The 21,283-nt window shown below is 46.1% G+C and overlaps 4 non-coding genes and 1 pseudogene across 4 annotated transcripts; 1 reads left to right on the top strand and 4 right to left on the bottom strand.

Moving 5' to 3' along the window:
* Window positions 1–5,851: 5,851 nt before the first annotated feature.
* Window positions 5,852–7,920, bottom strand: LOC101434615 (serine/threonine-protein kinase tousled-like 1 pseudogene; annotated as a pseudogene).
* A 1,772-nt stretch (window positions 7,921–9,692) lies between these two features.
* Window positions 9,693–9,774, bottom strand: TRNAS-GCU (transfer RNA serine (anticodon GCU)). Its single transcript has one exon. It is a non-coding gene; the product is annotated as a tRNA-Ser (tRNA).
* Window positions 9,775–15,621: 5,847 nt separating this feature from the next.
* On the bottom strand, window positions 15,622–15,695 carry TRNAI-AAU (transfer RNA isoleucine (anticodon AAU)). Its single transcript has one exon. It is a non-coding gene; the product is annotated as a tRNA-Ile (tRNA).
* A 2,512-nt stretch (window positions 15,696–18,207) lies between these two features.
* On the top strand, window positions 18,208–18,280 carry TRNAR-ACG (transfer RNA arginine (anticodon ACG)). Its single transcript has one exon. It is a non-coding gene; the product is annotated as a tRNA-Arg (tRNA).
* Window positions 18,281–20,601: 2,321 nt separating this feature from the next.
* Window positions 20,602–20,684, bottom strand: TRNAL-UAA (transfer RNA leucine (anticodon UAA)). The gene has a single exon. It is a non-coding gene; the product is annotated as a tRNA-Leu (tRNA).
* Between the last annotated feature and the right edge of the window lie 599 nt (window positions 20,685–21,283).

Raw genomic sequence — 21,283 nt, 5'->3', positions numbered from 1 at the left:
CCCTGCTGCTGTAATGGCCAGGTCAGGATGCAGGTGTTTTCCTTCCAGGTTGCCTCCAGACCAAGGCTACAGAAACAGAAGAAGGGAGTTACAGCTAGTCCTGACGTGGTGGTTGTGCAACCACCTCCTATAGAGACATTTTTCTTGGTTAATCTGCTATGACTTATCTTTTCCTTCTAAAGCTACCCAGTCTATCTGTCCCTTGCCTTGAGCTATAATCTCACTTCTTTGCAATTGATCTGAGTGCCTTGCCCATATGTTCCACCCCACTTCCACCATTTCCTGATAGATGAGAGTTGTCAGGATTCCTCAAAGTTATCCCATGACTATTGCCAAGAGGACCGATGGCCCAGCCAGGGGTAGGCATCAACCACTAACCTCCAGTATGTGTGGGTCGTACTCTGCAGGTCCAATCCACTGGATTTTCACCCATGTGTGTTAAGCACTTCTGGACCCACTTCCATCATCCCACCCCTCTGCCTGGCAGCCCTAAACTCCCACCTGGGAATCGTGTGGTGGGTGTAATGGGATGAAAAGCAGGATGATCCCTGAACAGTGCTGAAAAGGAGAGCCTCAAGTGGTGTGTCCTTGGTCCCCCTTTCAGGGCCAATCCTCATCTCATGGTATTAAGGGCAGATGTGCAGAAAAGCCTGGGTTCCCCCCGCCAACCCTTGCCCCCTTCCTGTTCTAGGAAGCAGGATAGGGCTGTTTCCTTTCCAGAGAATGGCTGAGTTCAGCTTCCAGAGGGCCCAAGTAAGGCAGGTAGTCCTTCCAGTAAGAGGGTTGTCAGGGTGTAGATGCTAAGGCTCCTCTTTTAGATGCCCATTATAGTTTTCCAGAATGTCAGCCACCTGTCCATTGTGGGTGACATGAAAGGTTCATTTAATTCTGTGCATCTGGGCCTATCATTGAGTGATTGTGCAATAAAGTGGGATCCTTGCCTTGGTACCCAAAGGGATGGCAAAGCCACTTCTCCGAGATAACACATGTATGTACTGCATCTGCACAATGAACTGGGATGGGAAGGCCATCGCCTGAATAGGAGTCTACAATGTCCAGGGCATAGGACGTATCTTGAGATGGCAGGAGGGGGCCAATATAACCCACTTGCCCTGAGCGGCCCAGTGAGGCCCCTAAATGCTCTTTTCCAGCCCTGGCTTGCAGATGCCATCTCTATTTTAATGAGAGGTACTACATGTTCTTGGGCCCATGATTTCATGGTATTGAATTTTCCATGTCCAGGTTAGGTGGTGGATCCATCCAGTGGTGGAAGCAGCCAGGGGAAGTTCAGTTATTTCATGGATGTCCTCAAGGGTAAGTTTACTGTCCTCATTCTCCAGGCAGGCTCATCCTCTGCCTCTCCCCCAGAATGATCTCTGGCCTCACTGGGGGTAGAAAGCAGCTGGGCACCTCCTTTATTGGCCATGTCATTCCAATCATGTTCACCGTGACGTGGGCCTTTGCCATGTACATCAACATGGGTACCATAGATGATATCTTCCCACCCCAGAAACTGTTTCCAAAGGTCTCTGCCCTGCACCAGGGAACTTCTGCTTCTCCAACCGTGTTCCCTCCATGAACCTGGTCAGACCGCTAAGTCTTTGGCAACGGCCCTGAGTCAGTAATCGGGTATGTGGGGGTGGTTATGTCTGAGTGTTTCAGGGCTAAGAGGATCACTTGTGCTTTGACCCATTGGGAACCTCTTCCAGTGCCAGAGGTAGTATATACTTTGCCTGAGGCAAGGGAAACAGTGCCTACTGCCCGATGGGTACCTTATGGCTTCAGCTTGGCTGAACCATCAGGGAACCAGGACCGAGCATCTGGTGGGGCACCCTCGAGTCAGGGTCCCCAAGATGTCAATGCAGGTAGGAAAGGGCCCCCATCTGGTGTTGCAACAGGATCATTGTTGGGGGGGGCAGTGCAGGTGTCACTCCCTGGGGGCCTGGCTGAGTACAATCCTGAATAAACCACTTCCATTTGATGATGCTCTGTTGTTGGGCACTGCCTGGGTGAGTGCTCGGATTACGCAGAACCCAGGGCATGGTAGTATTTCTGGCCTCGGGAGGACCTGGGAGCGCTTAGCAATCCTTTCCATTTCCACCAAGGCCCAATAGCACACTAAATGTTGCGTCTTGAAGGGAGAGCAGTGTTAGGCTACATCTAGGAATGTCTTTTTTTTTAAAATTCAAACTTTATTTCAAACTCAAAATAATAAAATAACAGGAAAAGGCAGCTCAACAAGTTATGGAAGCATTACTCCTAAAAACTCCTGTCCTGGGGAGCAGATGTAGCTCAAGTGGTTGAGCGCCTGCTTCCAGGGCCTCCCGAAAAAAGTTCTGTCCAGGTACTTTCATCTCATCTCATTCTAACACCTAACTCATTTGGATCCTCTACTTTTCAGAAAGATACACAAATGAGCACAGATTAGTTAAACGACATAGTCAAGGTTTCCTTATTAATGAAAAAAAATGAAGATGAGAAAAAAAATGCTAGGAACTTCTTGGTCCAAAACCTCAGGGGTCTGTGAATTCCAACTGCTCCCTCCTTCTACCAAAAGGACCAGTTGGTAGGTGTCCAGGTGGCAGAAACCTGTAGCTCAAAAGGAGATTCAGGCTCTAAGGGTCCTAGAGGCACGACAGTGAAATGGTCACTTTTTCCTCTTTCAAGTTCTGCTTCTCTGCCATTCCCCAGTGGAAAGCATCTGCTTCCACGTCACTTGATATGGAGGTGCCAGGAGGGTACCACGATGAAGAATATGCTAGTGCTAATACATTTATATTTAATGACAATATAAATATTTCTAAAATTGTATAAAGTTCCTAGGTATTTGTCAATGTTCTCACTATCTGTGATGAGTCCTGGTACTATATTGCCTGATATTGGGCAACAACCAGTAATATTATTGGCCACGATTTCAGTTATGCTTTTAAAATGTTGCATGCTGCAAAACAACCAACTTTCCTTATTCACTTACATTATTTTTGTAATGAACTTTCACTTTTGTAAAATACTAATAAGTCAAGCATGGCCATTTTAAGTCTTTTGTCATCTACAAAAGATGATACTTCCCTGAAAGTGCTCGCAGTAAAGTCCAGGCCAGGTCCTTCATCTTCAATTAAACATGGACTGTCGCAAAACACACGGAAAAGACTGTGCCAGGTGCTCTGGGCCACAGGCTTCGAATGACGTTTAAATAACTTTGGGACCACACCACCTTAGCGAGTCAGAATTATCAGAACTGTAGTGGAAAAGCTGATAGATTCATGAGATTGCTAACACAATCTCAATCTCAATTACAAGGTACTGAGTGACCTGATGAAGAACGATATGGGTGTTGTTTGAAATATCAGTGATGCTTTAATGTTCTACTTCCTGGATATAAGAAACCCCTGGTCTTTTCCCTTAAGCTGCCTTAAACTCATAACAATTTAATTGGCTATGCTTTTATGTATAAAAATGAAACATTTATATTTTTTTCCTGTTTCAGTTTGCTAACTATGCTGGAGCAAAACACAAGAAATGGGTTGGCTTTTATGATGGGATTTATTAGGGGAAATTTTTACAGTTCTGAGAATGTCCAACTCAAGGCATGATCAAAGCTACTGTCTCATCAAAGTTCGGCTACTGCATCCTGGACTTCTGGCATGTAGCAAGGCAATATGGCAGCTCTGCCAATCTCTCTGCTTTCTTCTCCAACTTCTCTTCTCTTTCAGCACCAAGCTGCCCTCTGGGCCTAGCCTCTCAGGGGCTTCGTTGCTTCAGCTCCCGGCCTCTCTCTCAGTCTTTTGGGGTTTCTCTGTCGTTCTGCAGCTGTAGGTGATACTGGAGTCCTCTCACATGGCAGGTTAAATGGTAGCTGTCTTTCTCTGTGTGCTTCTGCTTTCAGTTCCCAGTTTATATAAGGCTCCAGAAAGAGGGCAGAGAGAGACCCAACCTGGCCACACCTCAAAGGCCCTAAAGCCAGCTAGTCAAGAGTAATCTAATCCAAAGTTCCCTGAAGCGAATCTGTCATCAAAGGGTCTCACGTGCACAGGAATAGACTAGTTCCAAGAGCTTGAATCTTTTCTGGGATTCACGAAACTTAAAACTATCACATCACCCTTCCTCGTGCGCCAGAATTAGGAAACTTTTGAGTATTCTTATTTTCATGGCAATGTAATTATTTGCACAAGTTCGGAAAGAATCTGTCCTCTTATTAACAGGCGTAATTGAAAACATTAGTTATATAACCAAAGTTTTGACTGCAATGTCATATTTTAAATGAATACCCATTTAATCAGATACGACCAGATATATTTAAGGAATTAAGGTTGAACTTATGCAACCAGTATTAACAAAGTCCTCTTGGAAAAATCAGCCTGGTACCTTACTTACAGGGCTTCCAGCCTTGCAGGTGAGTAAGAAAGGTCACACCTCAAAGATATTTTTACCTCTTTTGTAAACTGCAGAAAAACTTATTATTTTGTTACCTACCTATCAATTGGAAACACATTGCTGGATCCTGTCATCCTGCATATATGGTCAATCCTTACCAATTTTTCCATTCTGTCAGGTTTTTTCAATATCTGGTTACATCTCTCCAAATCCATGTTTCAATTTTTTCTCCTACCCTTCTGGCTTGGCAGCACAGAAAATTTAAAACCTGGCTGCATAGATCATTCTTGAGATAATAGGTTCCCTTATAGCTGGCCCTTCCCCCAGGATCTGGAGGAGCACTGTGAACTAAAGCCTGATGTCTTGATATGCATCTCGAAGGACTCGTCACTTCAGCAGCACCGTGCCTGGATCTCCCTTCCCTTCCCTTCCCTGCCCTTCCCTTCCCTTCCCTGCCCTGCCCTTCCCTTCCCTGCCCTGCCCTGCCCTGCCCTGCCCTGCCCTGCCCTGCCCTGCCCTGCAGCTCATTTTGCTATAGGTGTACCTATCTAGGAATTACAGCTCTCCCTTTAATATAACCGGGGTGGGGGGCATGTGATTTCAAGTACAACTCAGTAAAAGCCAGCACAGGCAAATGACAAAGTCTTTGTCCAAAGAATCTAACTCTCACATTCTATTATGTAAAACATAACTGTCGCTGCCACTCAATTCTTACTTTGGTTTCAGCAGTTTAACTGCCAAACGCTGAAGTATGTATCCAGGAATTATAGTTCATGTATTTCATATGTGTTAGAAATATGTCTCATTTTTTTCCCACATTTTTTTTTTTAGGTACCAAGGCCATACCTGAGACCTTGTATGTGGGAAGCTGGCATTCAACCACCGAGCCACATCAGCTCCTCTCAGTTTTTTTTCTTTCATTTTTTTGCTTGTTGTTTGCTTTTTTGTTTTGTTTTGTTTTGGGGAGACACTGGGGACTGAACCCAAGACTTCCCATTTGGGAAGCAGGTGCTCAACCACTTGAACTATATCCACCCCCCCCACACATCTTTTTAAATAATGAAAAAATTCCCTTCATATTAGAACTCTCCAGTAACAACCACATGTATTTAAGTATTATGATCATTATTTACAGTGTTTCACTAAACAACAAAAAAAACATTTTTCTTCTATCTCAACATGGTATTCCTGTTTATACAACAGACTCATCCTTCACTGCTCAAGGTTGTCGTCAGAAGTGTACATTGATTCATTGTCCATGATCCATTCTCACACCAATGACACTATAAAGAAATTCAGTTTACAAACCGTTCTCAACTGTGTCCTGTGTGAAAAACAAGAAAAACAAAAACCGCACTCAAACGTCCTCAGACACTAGTGTACCTATGGAGACAATGCAATGACATCATGCCAGTCTGGGAGAAGGGGGTGTAAGGGGTACAGTCAGCCCAGCCATGTGGAAGTTTCTTGAAGAATTTCATCTTCTCATGTGAGGGAGAAGGTATGGGTCAGTCAGCTGGTGCACATCAAATCGCTCTTCTTTTCAGGATGCCGCAGTGACTTACGAAGGCCTTAGCTTCGCTGCTTACAGCTGGTTTTACAGGGAACTGGACTTCTGTGATTTTAATATTGCATTTTCTTGAAGGATATCTTGTTGAGATTGATTGTGACCAAATGAGTTTCTACCATAAAGACACTGAAAAAAGATGACTCCAAGCGACCACACATCAATCTTGTTGGAAATCTTTGGTGACTCTTTTTCAACTACAAAACACTCAGGAGGTAAATAGGTGCCCGTCCCTTGGGAAGTTAGAGCCATTCCATCTACACCATAGTTACCACCATCCCTCATCTTAGACAGACCAAAAGCAGTGATTTTGATTTCTCCACATGCTGTTCCATCTACCAGACGATGTTCCCTGGCTTGAGATCATAATGTATAATATGGTCATTGAGATATCTTAGTGCATTCACAATCTGCATTACAACTTACCTACCTTCTTTCTTTGACACTAATTTATGCAGCTTCAGATAGAAATCCAAGTCATTTCCTTCACAATATTCTAACACTGCACAAAACTGTGTCTCTATCCAAAGAGAAATAACCATAGAGGTTAACTATTCTTGGGTGACCTGGTTTTTTATGTATTCTATACTCTCTAAAGGCTTGTTTGTGGTAGTTTTCTTCTTGTCTCTCTAGCTTTTATTAAGCTGATGGATCTTCACAGCAATATATCTCAATTCATAAAGGTCAAAATTCTTACATACTTCACTAAAGCCACCTCTACTAAGCAGATGAAGTAATAAATATCTTTGATTTAATGTTGGGTGATCTTTGAACTGTGAATTATCTTCATTGTTTATTCTTTTCAGTTCCAGAATATGAAGGTTTCTGACTCTTTCCAAACGTTCAAGGTCGGCCTGTGAAGTCGGATTCCTCTAGGTTTTTGGCTATGTTACACAGAAGAATTTAAGAGCATGCTGGTTTAGTTAGGCCAGTAGTTATTAAGGAAATGGGAGAAGAGGATAGAAATGGGAGAAAATAACAGATTAAGCATTCCCAGGTGTAGGTGCGGGCTGCTCCAGGCAGAGAGAGAGAGATTTGGCTTGGGTACTTCCCTTTCAAGCTGTTAATTATTCCTCTCCTTGCTAATGTTTGGGGAAGGGGTCCCAGCTGTTTGCTGTTCTGATTGATCACCCCACCCATCTGTTCCCCAGGGAGCCCAATGACGAGGCGCTGAAGGATATCGGGGTTTTCCCTTGACCCGGATGAAATCTCCTGCCAAATGGAGTTCTCCTGGCTCAGTTCTTGCGAGCCTTCTGGTGGGGTCTTTCCCTCAGGGCCTTTCAGGGGGATGCCATGGCCATGTGTTTCGCAGCCATGTTTTCCTGCCCGGTTTTAGACTCATCTTCCCATTCCCTAAACCAGCCTGCCTCACCTGGATTTCTGCCTCTTCCTTTTTGAGGTGTCTTAGCCTAAATGTGAAAATTGCTCCCTGTTCCTGATATTCTGCCACAGTCAGCAGTTGTGGTAAGTTTGGTCTAACAAAGGGATCCTTTTCTGCTCCGTGATTGCTTTGTTTTCCCTTTGTTCTGGTTCAGCATCAGAAGAGGGTACCTGAGAATTATCACTCGTGGGAGGTCTGCGTTTAGCTCCAAGCTTCCTTTGTCTTTCAATGTCTTCCCTTTGCTGACTCACCCATTCTTGCTTCTTCACAAGATTCTGAAACGCAAAATCATCTGTCCATTGTTCAGTGAAAGAAGCACCAGGTCCAACTGTTGTGAAGTGCCCAAGGTGTAATCTGTCTTGCACACTCTTCTCTCTGCTTGACAGTTTTTCTTACTCTTCTCAATAAGTAGTTTCTTGCTCACTGATATGCACTTACTTAATCATTTTTGGTATTTTTCAGGTAATTTTTGTTGTTCGTCTGAGGGCGTGGGCTTTAGCTCCAATGCCCCAGCTTTTAGTGCTCCCGCTTGCACCTGCTGTCCATCTAGCTTCCAGCGAGTCTTGCTTCTTGGATCCAGACTCTGACGCTCGGCCATCGCACCTCCCCCGGGCAGCGTGTGGCTGAGCAGGGCCCTGGCTGCCGTCGCCGAGCCGGGGTGGGGGAGCTGGGACCAGGGCGGCGGTCCCTAGAAACTCCACTGCTGCTCTGGACACTCATCGAGCTACTTTTCTGCGAAGCCGACTCCGCCGCCCCCGCGACAGCAGCTGCGGCAGCGGCACCCGCCTCTGTCAGGGGACGGGGGTGGGCGCTGAGGGCGAGGAAGAGGGTGCGGGCGGGGAGGGGAGCCCCCAGGGGATGGGGGAAGGAACCGGGAAGGGTGGGGAGGGAGGAGGCGAGGGGAGGAGAGGGGAAGGGAAGAACAGCGCCTGTGTTGCGTTTTCACCTGAGCGCGAATCTTCTGCTCATTGGCACGCCTTCATTTTCTCCTAGGCGGATTTATTCATTTCAGATCAGAGTTAACGGGAATGCTGCTAATTCTTCCCTAAAGCAATACCTGTATCTCTACATATGTCCATAAACTAGATTTGTATGAAACTTCATGGGAAAAACAGAAGCAAAGAAGTTAAATGTGAAATGGAAGGAAAAAGGAATTGCATTGAAGTTAGGAAGTTGTGCAGCAGAATTCTACGGGGAAAACCCCGAAAAGGGAAAGTCGCAGTAACATTTTAAAATATATTTTTGAAAGAACATAATTAAAGCAGTCTCTAGTGAGTTCTTATGTTACAACCTTATATTATAACAAGAAAATATAAATTCCTCTAACCAATGAGCACCCCAAATAATGAGAATTCACAGAAGAGAATACCAAATTTTAAAAAAAAGAAAGAAGGTGATAAAAGGAGAGCCTAGTTTTCTCCTTTATTTGGTTGGTTCCTCATTACTTTGGTTGGTCTAATTGAACGTCCCCTAATTCAACACCCGAACTGACGTTGTCCCCAGCAGCACTTTGTCTAACGCTCAGGGTCCAGGCACAGAAGACGGGTTGGGTGGTGTGACGCGCAGGCGCGATAGGGTTCCGTGCAGCAGAATGAGTAATTTCCAGAAGACATTAAATGAAAAAAGGCAAAATGCAAAAGAGCATGTGTAGTGCGCTAATTTTTGTGAAAGAAAAGAAGTGGGAATAAGAAAATACACCTCTAGTTTTTATTTAACAAAAAAGTGAGTAGTGAAGGATAAACCAGAACACAGTGAAGCTGATTACCTAAAAAGGTGCTGGTGATGGGCACAAGGTGGAAGGGACATGTGCAGGAGTGACACTTGCCTGGAACCTTGGCAAGGAGGAAAAAAAGACAATCCAAACCGGACAGAAAACGGAAAGAAATGAACCAAATTACATTTCAAATGAACACCATGACCATAATGAAGAGAAAAAAGGAAAAAAAACCAAGCCAAGTTATTTTTTAACACAGTATCCAACTATTTGCCTTCAGCCTTGGGATGGGGAGAAAACTACAGCGGAATTCTTTTTTTAAAAATTATTATGGATTCATATTAATAAACATACAATTCATCCAAAATGTACAATCAGTGGTGTTTGGTATAGTCACATAGTTGTGCATTCATCACTTCAATCGTTATTAGAGCAATTTCATTATTTCAATAATAATAATAAACCAGACAAGAAAATTCACCTCTCAATCTCTCAACCTTTTAATTGATTTGCTTTCTGTTTTATGAAACTTCTCTCAACGGAGGGGAGAGAGAAGTGAGAGGAAGGGATAAGGGTAAGTTGTAGAATGTGTATCTTTTCTTTGGCAAGGCGACAAGGGCGGTAAACAAGAATTCCCCACTGAAGGAAAACAAGCCCGACGAGGATGGGATTCGAACCCACGCGTGCACAGCACAATGGATTAGCAGTCCATCGCCTTAACCACTCGGCCACCTCGTCCTTGGGAAGCTGCTTTTTGGGGATATTTAAGTCGTACACTTAAATACAATGGCAATTTGAGTTGTTTTGCACTTTGAGCTCAGTCATATGTGTGGCACACTTCCTCAGAGTACAGGCACCTTAAAGAATTCTCAAGCAGGACAAGTCCTTTCCACCTCCCACCCCAGGAAGCTCTTCACAGTTCATGGTCTACTCTAACCTGCCCCCTAAGTCCAGCCTCAATTATCATTGTTCCTCAGGACACACACTTACGTTCCAGGCACCAGACACGGTACAATGCTTTCTCTTCTTCCCAGCCACCATGCTCTCCTTCTCATTTTCTACCGGAAACAGTTTTCCTTCTCCCCTCTGCTCTCACTTCATCTGCCTTAGTTCTATTCATTCTTCAGATGTCGATTTAAGACTGTATGACAGTTCTTACTGGGCTTAACAGGTGAAAAATTGGGATGTGAATCCTTTTCCACTTGCAAACATATTTTCATTCCATATCTGCTGCAATTCTATTCAATATTGTGCATTTTTATGCTCAAAGGCTGTTATTGATCACCCTCTTCATGACACTATGAAACATCTAAAATTTGAAATCTGAATTTAAATGATTTCCACTGACCATGCACCTCTAAGTGTTTTAGGTATTTTCTTCTCGTTTGAATTATCTTTACATTTCATAATAACGCACAATAAAAGATATGAATAGATAATTTTCCGTTGTAATTTATTATATAGGAAAAAGTAAAATGGCATTTGAAATGCATCTTTTAGTGAAAGGACTGGGAACATTTTTTTCCCAAACAATTCATGTGCCTGAGGGTAGAAACTTCTTGTGGATGCAATGAAGGTTCAGTGGAAATTAGGAAAAAGACCAGTACTTTGTGGTTTGGAATGAGTATGGAGCTTACAAAAAGGCACTTCATGATTAATCCAGGTGCATGATCTAAAGTAGAATCCTCAAAATATATTCGTTAAGTTTATTTATCTAAATCTAGTGATAATAAAGGACACAGTGAGCAGTGGACTGGCAACCACATAAAAAATATAGATTTACAAAATATGGAAATCTGTATTTCAGTGATTTAATTTTCTTATGCGTCTGAATAAATGTTTAAAAGTTTTTAAAAATTGAAAATTTCCACCTTGTATGTATATTTCCTTTTGCTGAAAGTGTAATTTTATCCATCAGAAGTAAGTGAGGAATTTGTCACTTCCTCCTCCAGAAATTACCTAAGATATGTAAGTGACACATAGCACACTTGTTCATGGGAGGCTTCAGAGGCACGATGTTTCAAATTATTCTTTTTGTCACTGGAGAATATTTTTACCCTCAAGGCAACATATCACAGTAAGATATTATATGAAAGTGGTAGGACTATCTCAAAGTCATCAAGATTGAGGAATGAACAAACATAATGGGGAGAATGCAACCATGGACCAAAGTAGACTAATTATTATTGTAGTCACGGAAGACCTTGAAACATTGATATAGAGAAAGTGATCACCAGAGGTTCTGAGGGGAGAGAAGAATAGGTGTACCATGGGCATTTTTGCTGCATTGGAATTGTTCTGCATAATTGTAATGATGGATACAGGCCATTGTACATTTTCTCAAAATCTATAAAATTGTGCAAAGTGTAAGCCATACTGTAAACTATTGACCTTGGTTAGTCGCAGTGCTTCAATATTTGTTCATCACTAATGTAATATCTATTAACCTCCCAGAAACCCACTACTGGATCACACAGCAATAACCATTTTATTTACTGTTCAGAGTATATCCTTGCTCTCGGCTTTTGGAAAACCACCTTATCTGCATATCTATAACTATATTTTACATAAAGCTCAATAGACACGTATTTTTAAAAACTGATCTAACCTGTATACATTCCAAACACCAATACACAGAGCCCTGTCTTTTCTTTATTTGATTTCTATGCTGCCACATAATTTGTGACTGGACCCCATTTGTTTCACCTACAAGCTGTTTCTATCCCTTATGGCTCCTAAAGAAGTTACACATGGACATACTGCCGCAGTGTCCTGAGACTTGCCACTTGTCCGCCTTCCAGAGGCCAGTCCCTGCTCCTCCCCCACCTGCTGGGACACACCTCTGCTACCTTTGGGGGGAGTTCCTTTGTTCCCGCAGGGTGAGAAACCCTGGGGTGCGCCTTGTCCGTCCCTGGGCTGCACTCTTGGAGCCTGTGGCAGGGTGTAGAGTAAGCAGGACTCTGCCAGGAGGCGCCCCAGGGTCACATCCCTCCGGGGTGACCTGCGGACAAGGCAACAGCAGCTTCAGAGTGACTCTTTGGGGGACGCGATGACCTCGTTTGCCTCCAGAAATCATTTCCTCCCTGACGTTTGACAAATGCGTGCTTTTGTACTTGTGGAATATAAAGAACTCCCACCCCCAGCCTCAATCCCTGCCCCAGGGGCCAAAACGCGACTTCACAGCAGGGAGGAAAGACACCGCTCCAGGAAGAAATTCTTTCACAGCGAATCACGGATGACTGCTGTGGACCCGAAACCTCCGGGGCCTTGAGCTCCGCGGACTCGCCAGAGGGTTTGCTTACCCCTAAGATCCCACTCCCGGACCCACTCCTCCCAGGAGATGCAAGGCTGCGCCTGCGTGCCTGCGCCCTGGCCCCCGGGTGGGGCGCGCGCTCCCGGGGGTCTCCGTTCCGGGGAAGGAGCCTCGGTCGCCTCCTCCAGGCAGGAGAGCGGCCCGGAGGCTTCTCCCGTGTCCTCCTGTCCTCCAGAGGCATGTCGTCCTCTCCCCGAGGGGCCTCGGCCCCTGAAGGTTTTCCAGCCCCAAGAGAGCCCCCGGGTGGAACTGGGCCAACCTCTGTCCGAGGAAGGCAGAGCCGGTGCGCCCCAGGATTACAGGGCGCGGGGGGAGGTGGCGGGGCAGGGCAGAAGGACCTCCAGGCCAGGGCCCGAGGGTGCTGCGGGCCCTACTCCACCCGGAGTCGCAGGGACCCGGCGAGGCGGCGGTCAGGGCTGCCGGCTCCTGTCACCATCCCACGCCCCAGAAAATAGTTGTGAGCGGCGGATGAGTGATTTATTAAAGACGATTTCTCTTAAACCACTCACATAGGTCTCATAAAGATTTCTTTGTGAACAGAATCTTTGTATTACTTCTATTAAATGAAATCTTTGTGTAGAGAAAGTAACTAAAAAGACAAAATGGACAAATCCTATTATTATTTTATGAAAAGTAACTGATTTACAAAATCCAATAGGTGAAGTGATTCCCAATGAAGATAATGAAATGCTCTGTGCACTTAACAATAATGTTAATTATCTCCAGATACACTTTAACATTTTAAAAAGTCAACTGTTTTAAATGAATGAAAAGGATATATCTGTATATAATTGTTATAGGAAAACCAATAATTTTTATAACAAGTACTGAAAGACCTAATTTATAAAGTAGCTAAATTTTTCTGCCAAAACGAAGTCAACTTGGGTGCCTTTCTTCTGAGAATTTAAAAACCAAACAGCTTTTCAGGACGTTGGTAGACAACTGCTTCTAATACCACCACCACCTCCCCAGCAAAATGAATGCATTATTTCTAAGAAGGACCGTTTACAGATGATCTGTGAACAACCTGTCCCACTGAAAACTACCCAGACAGAAAGTGTGTTCAGCCCCTTTCCAGCTCTCCATCGCCTCTTTTGTGTCCTGGGTCAGGGGTGGCTTAAGTCAGGGACTGAGTGGGCATATCCCATTCATCCTCAAGGCTGGCTTTTGAGGCTGTGGGCGCGGCCCCTGGGAGGGGCCCAGGATTGGCCACAGAGAGTCAGTGATGGGACAGGGAAGTGCAGGTGTTCCCATCCCCCTAGGTGAAAGGCATCTACAGGTGGCAGCTGCCAGTGACAAAGGAGGAAAGCAAGGATGCTGCCTACCCCGAGGCTGGGGTACCCGCAACAGAAAATTCCCCCTACAGCTTCCCTGCCCAAGGGAGACTGGAATGGCTTTTTTTTTAAAATCTGTTTTGGCTTCTACAGGGACCAAAGCTCAGCTCTACTATAAGCTCTCTCCAACCAGCCAATGCAGCACGGAGTTTCCCACTGGAAACGTGGGTGAGGGCAAGTGAATGGACCGACTTTGAGGTCACGTGCTTGGACCCCCACTCCGGTTTTGAAGCCTGAAGTGCCAGCCCAAGATCTGTCCAAATTGCTTGCCACCAGCAACTCAGGACCCCATGAGTCACAAGGCCAGGGGCAGACTGCTGGCGCTCAGGAACAGGCTCCTTTCTGCCCCCCAAATCCTGCAACACACAGCGGGAGCAGCAGGCTTGTGAGCTTCCCTCTTATCCTTGAAGTAGCAAGGGAACTTACTTTTTCTGTTGGAAGGAGTAACCAACACTGGATTTCCCTCCTGCCAAATGATTTTTCAAAAACTGACAATATATATATATTTAAAACCAACAATTTTCAAGTCACTGCACAGCAGGTCAGGAAGAATAGGATCCCTGGGGGGGGGAGGTTGTGACTGATTTAAGGGGAAGGGAAATAATGTGAGTACCAGCATGGCCCAATTCACTGCCTTGACAGTTTCCAGGACCCCTGCGTTAGGGGAAGCCCAGGAAGAGGGAGCTGATGACTTCTGGGAGTCCAAGTAAACTAGAGTTAGGAGGACACAGGACCAGAAAGGAGAGTGTAGCAGCTTGATGTTATTGATAAATTCCAAAAAGAAATATTGCATTATGTTTGTAAACTGATCTTTTCCTCTGGGCATATTAGATTATATTGGATTCATAGGTTTATTTGATTCAGTAATTATGTAAACCTCTTGTACCAGAAAGGGTGGGGACTCTGATAAAAGGCATGGGAAAGAACAGAACTAAGGGTTTTTAATGTTGGAGTTTTGATGTTGGAGTTCGATGCTGAAGCCTTAAGCTGGAGGCCTGGAAAGTAAACTCACAGAGGAAAGAGAAGCCAGCCCCAGGAAGCCTGAGCTCTTGGAAGACATCGGAAGCCATCTTCCTCCAACAGTGAAAACAGACTTTGGTGAGGGAAGTAACTGATGCTTTATGGCCTAGTATCTGTAAGCTCCTACCCCAAATAAATACCCTTTATAAAAACCAAACGGTTTCTAGTATTTTGCATCAGCACCCCTTTGGCTGACTAAGAAAGAGAGGAGAGAGAGGGAGAGAGGAGGGAGAGAGTGAGAGAGAGAGGGAGGGAGGGAGGGAAGGAGGGAGAGAGGGAGAGAAAGAGAGGGGAGAGAGAGAGGGAGAGAGGAAAGCTTTAACAAGAGATAACTCCAGAGAAAACTCTCCACTGAGATTCAGCTGGATGTTGTGAAGCTCACGCAGATCTGGAAGCTTTACAAGTCTGGGGAAAGCACCACCCAAAAGATGTGTGGTAGCAGTGATACTGAATGGTCCTTTCCACCAGGAAGCAGAGATGCAAAGGACATGCTCTCTGTGGATCACAAGATCCAGATTCGACTCTGTCTGGTGTGTTTATGTTCCTGTGTTCTTTGTTCAAAGTGACCCCGACAGAGCGTGGAAATATCCTGAAATGGTTTTTCACCTCCTTTTCTTCTCTTTATCTCTAGTTGACTTTGAGAAAGGAGCTTATTTGAGGGACTACTTTGGAAACGGGTTTTACAATAGGTTTTACAAAGCATTACAGTGATCTTCGCTATTTGATTTATGTGCCCATTCAGCAGGGTTCCCACTCTTGGCAGCTCTGCCTTGCACAGCTCTGCATCAATATTTGCTCCTGGAAGAAAGAATTGAGACACTGCTTGGGGTGTGTGTTCAGAGCCGTCAATGGAAAATGAGACAGGTGAATTCAGATCGTTTTTAGGAGTTAAGGGACTAAGGTCTGTATATCAAAAACTGGCCCGTACGGGGATCGAACCCGCGACCTTGGCGTTATTAGCACCACGCTCTAACCAGCTGAGCTAACCGGCCACTTGAGACTTTTTCTTTTCAAATATTCTCAAAGGTGTAAATTAATCAACAGGCATTTAAAATTTAAGAACGAGAAACTTTCTCCCAAAACAAAAAGAAAAGATTGAAACAACGTTGGTTTTAAACGGTGTCCACAGACTTGAAGGAGAGCACTTCCATTTTCTCAAGCTGAGGCTATTGGCTGGGGAATCCATGGAAATACCTCCTCTCCAAATGCCTGGGGATCAGCTCAGACGGACGAGGGAGCTAACCCAGGAACTACCAGCTAGACCTGGAGGCAGAAGAACCATCCTGGACAGAGGATACAAATTCCTGCCTGCGGGATATTCCGGAGGGTCTCGATGATTGACTGAGCCAGGTTCTCCCAGCTCTCAATTGCCTGGCGCCTTCCAGGCCCGGCTTGGTCGCATTCTGGGAGCTTTCTAGGTACACAGCTGCTGCCTTTGGTTTCGGGGGCCCTCGAATCTCGGGAACCAGAAGGAGCCTCCCTGGGACCCTCGGTAATGCCGAGGTCCAACTAGAACGTGACTCTAGGGACACCATTCCAGGGGCCGCAAAAGACCATTTCTCTGGACTCCCAATCCTTCTACCCAATCCTTGCCCTCTCCAAAAGGAACCATTGTTTGGTATCTTGTCTGTCCTTCCAGAGTTGTTAAATACATATAGTAATTACACAATTATATATTTTTCTCGTCACAGATAGGAACATCATATCTACATCTTCTTGCCCGTTTTTAATAAAAACTTAAAATATATATTTGCCATCTCTTCATATTAGTGCTGAGAGGAGATGCTTTTTTTGTTTTAAATATGCAAGAGTATTCAATCGTGTAGAATATACCATTGATTAAATGGAATACACAGAGATGATGTAGATGATGAAATACCCTCCAGTACAGTTTCATAGCTTCACCAGGATATATTTGGTTGTAAGTCACGGGCGGGGGCGGGGGCGGGGGCGGGGGGTCTAAAATAGTTAGCAGTTGTTGGTTGATCTACAACAGTTGTAAACTAAGAAGTAAAGTCACTCTATTTACCTGCCAAGCTAAGAAATTTTTAATTTGTCTTAACAATAATGGGAATCCCAGGAAGGCTATTGGTCAGAGAGACCAAATGAACAGACCTGCATTTTCAAAACAACAGCTTTGCATTCTTAAAAGTGTGTCGCAGCTAAAATCCGAGTTAGTGGTGTGAGCTTTATCCCCAGCTAAGATGCACCTAGACTGCTCAGCCTTCCGAAGGAGACTCTGACCCTCAGGTCCGAGTCGGTGAGTAAAACGGGAACCCGACAACACAAACGCAGCCGAGTCACTGACCCGTAAACCCGCCCTCTCGCTCCTCCCTCACCTCCAAAACGTCCTGCGAATGGCCTCACAGCCCGAGGGCAGGCGGGACTGGTGCTGCCCGGAGCCGGCAGGGCCCTGCGCTCGACGCGGGCTGCGCGTCCGGGTTCCCACCCAGCACCCCAGCTCGCGCAAGCCCTGCCCACCCAAGCCACCCGGAGCGGTTTGCATCCACGTTTAAGGAGGCGGAGGCGCAGGACGGCGAGGGAGCGCCCAGCAGAGCCTCGGCGGGAGTGGGGGTCCCGCCCAGCGCCCCGCGCTCTCCGGATTCCCGCCAAGGTGCGGCCGCGCCTTCACCCCGCCGTGGAAAAGCCCCGGAGAGGAAAGTCCAGCCCTCAGGCCTGCGCGGAGCGGAGTCTCTGCGGTCTTTGTGGGGACCGGGGCATGGGAGAATTGGGGACACGTGCATGAAGAGAGGACGTTGGGCCGGTGGCGCTCCCCGCTCCCCTTCTCATCGGACCCCATAGCTCGCCGCGCTCGCGCTCCCCGAAGCCAGGTGGATTCTGAAAATACTTGTCTGGCAATAAATAAATTGCTGGAGACCGGGATGTCCCGCCGAGGGGCTTCCACGCTAGGCTACGAAGCAGACAGCTTTTGTGGCGGAAGTCCCGTGGGACGCACGCCGAGGAAAGGCCGCGGGCGCACGGAGGCTGGGCGAGGAGACCCGGGCGGGTGCGCACAGGCGGCGCCTCCTCCCACTGCACGCCGAGCTGGGACGAGCCGCCGGCGGCCACCTGAGAGCCCGGGCTTCCCTTCTCCAACCCTGGAAGGTAAAGGCAGCGGAAGAGATCCCGCGATAGTGCAATTATAAACCAGGAAATTAAAAATACCGAGGGAAGTCAGCTGAAGAAATATCCTTGTAACCTTGGCTATTTGTCATGTTAGGCAAACGTGACAACCTCTGCATTGCCCAAGCAACAAGCACCCATCTACTCCACTCTATCACATACGTAATGTTCCATGGGAGAAAATGTCTTTATATATATAAACGTTAAAAGGGAATGCACAGTGACCCGAAGCACATGGACCGCAAAGTATGTGGGTCTGCCTAACCAGAGTCCACCCGATGTCCTGCACGTTCCTGTCAGAATCACCAAGCAGCAGTTTCCTCGACGGTCCTTGCAGGTTCACAAAGGATAGTGGCTACGCAAAAGCTTTGTAGCAAGGGAGGGCCAGTGGCGCAATGGATAACGCGTCTGACTACGGATCAGAAGATTCTAGGTTCGACTCCTGGCTGGCTCGTCCTCAACTTCTTTTAGTTATGTGTCTGTGTACCTTGCTCCAAGCTAATAGGGGAAACACTGTTAAAGTCCTTTGGGAGCGAATTCCCCTGACCTGGCTCCTTGGCTACCCGTGAGTCTGATGGGATAATTGAAATATCGCCCTCTTGAAAATAAATCTGGCTTTTTCTTCGTTTCTTTGACTGATATTGAGAAAGAAAATTGAGGAACAATTTTAAAAATCAAAGAGCATCAAAGAAATAAAAGGCAATGAAAATCAGCCAGTAACCAGTGTTTTCTCCACTGATTTCCCCACTGGACAGGGCTCTCACTTAGGGCTCTCTCCTTCCGTGCCCGAGCGTCGCTCCTGGAGCAAAGAGAAGGGACATCAACCCGAGAAGAATTGGATCTAGAAAAGCCGACTGTGGACAAACGGCATCGGGGGTCTCCCTTCCCCCTCAGCTGGGTGGTCTAGACAGAAGCCAGCGAACGCGATCCAGCCTCGATTTCCCCGCTCAGCCCTGCGACCTCACCGAGAAGGGCGGCAGCTTCACAGAGAAAGCCAGAGACTTCGATTCCATTTAGGGGAGCCCCAAAAAACTTGTGCGCCCAAGAGGAGGGCGGGGGTGTCGGGAAGACGACGCGCGCAGCCTTGGCGGGCTCCTACGCCTCCTCTTACGCCCCTGGACAGACTCGGGGCGCCCGGCGCAGAGGGAGGCGCTTGGGAAGCAAATCGAGGCGACGCCGCGGAGAAGGACCTAAACCAGCTGGGGGGAGTCTTAATTCGTGGGCACGAAGGCTCTTCCTCTTGCAAAGGTTTGGTGACGTGGGCCAGTGGGCGCTGCAAGGGGCTGGGAGCTCCAAGGACGAGCCACCCCGCGGCCGGAGCGCGTCTGCTCCAGGATCTTTGCCGTGAACAGGGTAAAAGGGGGGAAACACGGCCCTAGTGGGTTCCTCAGTAAATGCTTGTGCATTTTAGCGTGCAGGGGTCCCTGCGAGGGCTGCTGAGCCGGGCCTCCCGGGCCGCACCCCCGCGAGCCTCCCATTTTGGTTCCAGGCTGCACCCGCGGAGTTGCAGCAAGGCGATGCTGCCGCCGCTGCGCCGCCCCAGGCTTCACGCCGCGCTGAGCGAGGGCCTCGCGGTTTACGACCCGCTTTTCACTCCTGACTCCAGCTGGGAACGTGCACGAGGGAAGGAGAGGAAGGAGGCCACAGGGGCCAGACCCGCGGCCCAGCTTTACCGTCACAATTTAACCCAACGACGAAACCGACTTTCCACCCTCAAGGGATATTTTTCTTTTACAAAAGTGTAAATTTCATTGAATACTAGAGAGAGAGAGAGAGAGAGAGAGAGAGAGAGAGAGAGAGAGAGAGAGAGAGAGAGAGAGAGAGAGAGAGAGAGAGAGAGAGAGAGAGAGAGAGATTTTTTAAACTACAGCTATTATACAGTGAAGAGAGACTATTTTTCTCTACTTCAGAATGTTCTAGAGCTTTGCCGTCCATTACAGTAGCCACTAGTACATGTTTCAAAGAGGCATTACAAAAAATAAAAGTATGTGCAATATCTTAATATTTTTATGGTGACTGGAAGTTGAAAGGGAATATTTGAGGTTAAAACACTAAAATAAATTCACCTGTTTTACTTACTTTCTTATTAAAGCATTAAATTTACTATATATCTTTTCGCAGTAAGTGTTGGGGGCCATCATTAAAGTAGACTCAAGCTTTCAATGACCCGGTTCTATTCTGAATACTCCATGCCGTGTAGTATTCCATAGAATTGTTTTTTACTTCAATACATATGTGCGTTCTTCTCCAAGAAGAAGCATATCCTTTCACCTCCCTTTCTAGGGATTGGTCAGATTTTCAGGATTGGTCAGGATTAGCCAACTGCCTGCTGCTCACCATGGAAAGTTGAAAAGTGTATTATTCACTTATTGATAATTTCCGAAAAATCTCTTTGCTGATTATGTTTTCCTATCTCTTGGAGCTAAACTGCCTTGATAATTGAAGTCTCTTTAAATAGAAAAGCTACTTAAGCATTTTTCCTCCTCTGGTTGCTATAGGCTAAATGCAACGTGATAGGTTTTTCCCCCACATGCCGGCTTAATACTGGCCACCCAAACACTGCTTTCACATTTGAGGGCAAACTGGCACAGTGGTGATTATGGAGATCAGAGGATGAAAGGTACCCTTACTATGTTTTCAAATGTTTAGAATAGAGTATGGGAATTCTTAAAGTTTTTTCCATGCGAAGATTCCACCCCCGCAAAAAAAAAAAAAAAAAAAAAAAAAAAAAAAAGACCTAATTATATTTAGGCAAAAGCCCCATAAAGACCACCCTACCGGGAGTGGGGTTCGAACCCACGCGGATATATATCCATTGGATCTTAAGTCCAACGCCTTAACCACTCGGCCATCCCGGTAACAGATGAAGGGGAGCCCGTTAATAGTTTCCTATTAAAGGTAAAGGGCTTATTGATAACCCATGGGAAATTGTGATTAATTATATACCTGCAAAACCTGGGATCTGGACTTAAAACAGTTGAGGGAAACAAGCCTTTATAATACTGTTTGGAAAGAAACTATAGAAAAAGTTCATTTGCAACAAAGATAATCTGATCGTTAATTTGTGCCACCTATTATGATGGGTGTTAGAGAAAGAGTGAACCATCCCTGAATCTTGCGGAAATTAGGAAGATTATAACAACAGCAACAAAGCCCAGATATCTTCGCTTTTACCGAGGCCCCCTCGCTTTGTCACCACTTATGCTCAAAAGAAGACAGTAGATCGAGGAAGAAAAAGCAGTGGGGGAAGGAAGTAGAGGAATGGGGAGGGGAAAATGGAGTCACGGCCACTCTGTTGCATAACTCCAGTCCACCAAAGGCGGTTTCCACTCTTTATTCCTCATAAGAGAGGGCTGTTTTGTCTGATGAGTACAAGCCCCCACTCCAAACAGGCTGAATCTGATTCCTGAGGTGAGGGCTACGGATTTTGGGCTAGATGGTGGTTATATTGAGACGA

This window comes from Dasypus novemcinctus, chromosome 22 (genome assembly GCF_030445035.2).
Source record: "Dasypus novemcinctus isolate mDasNov1 chromosome 22, mDasNov1.1.hap2, whole genome shotgun sequence".
Classification (NCBI taxonomy): domain Eukaryota; kingdom Metazoa; phylum Chordata; class Mammalia; order Cingulata; family Dasypodidae; genus Dasypus; species Dasypus novemcinctus.
The sequence above is the reverse complement of the archived record's forward strand: the minus strand, read 5'-3'. Positions and strand labels throughout refer to the sequence as shown.